At 38.0% G+C, this 2,688-nt stretch overlaps 1 pseudogene; it reads right to left on the bottom strand.

Moving 5' to 3' along the window:
- Positions 1–223: 223 nt before the first annotated feature.
- Positions 224–1,358, bottom strand: LOC109565304 (HIG1 domain family member 1A, mitochondrial pseudogene; annotated as a pseudogene).
- Between the last annotated feature and the right edge of the window lie 1,330 nt (positions 1,359–2,688).

Raw genomic sequence — 2,688 nt, 5'->3', positions numbered from 1 at the left:
AGGGTTATCCTTACCATTTTTCTAAATTCCATATATATGTGTTATTATGCTGTATTGGGTTTTTTTTGTGTGTGTGTGTTCATTTACTTTAATAATACTACATTTACCATGTTATCACCATGGAATGTAAATTCAGGTTAGACGAGAATTCACAAGTACAACAAAGCATTCTGTGATATACCAAAGTTTGTATAATGTCTGACCAAACCAGCTTGCTCATCAATGACTTCCATTGTAGGGATTTTATTTAGTTGATGATACTTTTGGAGAAAATAAACATACTGCACACATTTAAAAAGTGTTTTTCATTTACCTTTGCATTAGCACTTAAAATACATGTTTCAAAATAATTTAAAATTATTCTAATATAACAGCAGCAAAATATAATTCTGCAATTACTAAAGAGCTAAAAGGGATCCACAAGTTAAGTTACTCTCATGTTTATGATTCTAAAATAAATACTACTTCAAAGTGGCTCTGTTACCAGCTTTTTAGTTTTGGTTTAAAAACACACACAGACTTGCAGGGAGGTTTATAATGTTGTATTCCATGCACTGTTCTGAAAGGGTTCCTCAAGAGCCAACCAGCCCTTAAAATAGTTCTCAGTCCACAAGGCCGTCAGAAAGTTACATTAACTGGGGTAAATAGGATTCCTACATTACATCAAAAGCATATGATATTCTGCAGCAACTGGGAGCATTTTCAGGATTGGCATGTTGTCTTCTTTAGAACTAATTTCAACAGAAGAGTTTAAGAAGGTGGACAGGTACCACTATCAAGTGTATTTAAAAGTGACATGTTTCTTTTGTGCTGGTCTGACTCCCCTGAATGACCTAGCTAGTGAACTAGTCACCAGTAACTTGGTCACCAGGCAAATCAAGCCTGCAAGAAAGGAGGCCAATTTTCAAATTACCATGTTCTTGTCTGACCCAAACAATTTATTTTCAGCATAAACATGTAACCTCAATATGAGATGTCTAACTAAAGCAAGCACCACCAAGACGACCAAGACAGCATCTCCTCTTCTAAGGTTTAGGTTTCCCCCAGAATTCTTGATACAGGGAATAGCCCATACCAAGAGTCATTGCTCCCACAACAAAGCCTTGGGCTGCCACACGCATGTGGATCAGGTGAACAGACATTTTAGTATGTCCCCTGCTCTTCAATCTATATAATCCATATGCAACAATTGCTGCAAAACCTGCCATTCCAATGGGGACAAATGGTGCCTCTCTAGCTTTTCGGATAAGTTTAGATCCCTGATCTTCATCATATGAAGAAAGAGAAATATCTGTGTTGCTTGACATAGTGATTGAAGACTCTTCAGACAACTTCAAGACGTTTCAGGTTCCTACCGTATTCTGTATTGGTGTTTTTATTTCTGACTTACTTCATCTGTATAATAGGCTCCAGTTTCATCTACCTCATTAGAACTGATTCAAATGTATTCTTTTTAATGGCTGAGTAATACTCCATTGTGTATATGTACCACAGCTTTCTTAATTCACCTGCTGATGAACATCTAGGTTACTTCCATGTCCTGGCTATTATAAACAGTGCTGCGATGAACATTGGGGTACATGTGTCTCTTTCAATTCTGGTTTCCTCGGTGTGTATGCCCAGCAGTGGGATTGCTGGGTTGTATGGCAGTTCTAGTTCTAGATTTTTAAGGAATCTCCACACTATTCTCCATAGTGGTTGTACTAGTTTGCATTCCCACCAACAGTGTAAGAGGGTTCCCTTTACTCCACACCCTCTCCAGCATTTATTGCTTGTAGGCTTTTGGATAGCAGCCATTCTGACTGGCCTGAAATGGTACCTCATTGTGGTTTTGATGTGCATTTCTCTGATAATGAGTAATGTTGAGCATCTTTTCATGTGTTTGTTAGCCATCTGTATCTCTTCTTTGGAGAAATTTCTGTTTAGATCGTTGGCCCATTTTTTGATTGGGTCATTTATTTTTCTGGAATTGCAGACTTCCTTGTATATTTTTTAGATTAATTCTTTGTCAGTTGTTTCATTTTCTATTTGGAGAAGGAAATGGCAACCCACTCCAGTGTTCTTGCCTGGAGAATCCCAGGGACGGGGGAGCCTGGTGGGCTGCCATCTATGGGGTTGCACAGAGTCATTTGCTATTATTTTCTCCCATTCTTTTTTTTTTTTACAGAAATGAACACATCTGTTTATTATTTCACTTCTTTTTTTTTCCTTTTTTTTCATTTTATTTTATTTTTAAACTTTACAATATTGTATTAGTTTTGCCAAATATCGAAATGAATCCACCACAGGTATACCCGCGTTCCCCATCCTGAACCCTCCGCCCTCCTCCCTCCCCTACCCTCCCTCTGGGTCGTCCCAGTGCACCAGCCCCAAGCATCCAGTACTGTGCATCGAACCTGGACTGGCGACTGTCTTTTTACCTTGCTTATAGTTTCCTTTGTTGTGCAGAAGCTTTTAATTTTAATTAGGCCCCATTTTTTTAATTTTTGCTTTTATTTCCAATATTCTGGGACGTTGGTCATAGAGGATCCTGCTGTGATTTATATCAGAGAGTGTTTTGCCTATGTTCTCCTCTAGCAGTTTTATAGTTTCTGGTCTTACATTTAGATCTTTAATCCATTTTGAGTTTATTACTGTGTATGGTGTGAGAAAGTGGTCTAGTTTCATTCTTTTAAAAGTCATTGCCAA

Source organism: Bos indicus, chromosome X, assembly GCF_029378745.1.
Source record: "Bos indicus isolate NIAB-ARS_2022 breed Sahiwal x Tharparkar chromosome X, NIAB-ARS_B.indTharparkar_mat_pri_1.0, whole genome shotgun sequence".
NCBI lineage: Eukaryota > Metazoa > Chordata > Mammalia > Artiodactyla > Bovidae > Bos > Bos indicus.
This window is presented reverse-complemented; position numbering and strand designations above follow the sequence as displayed.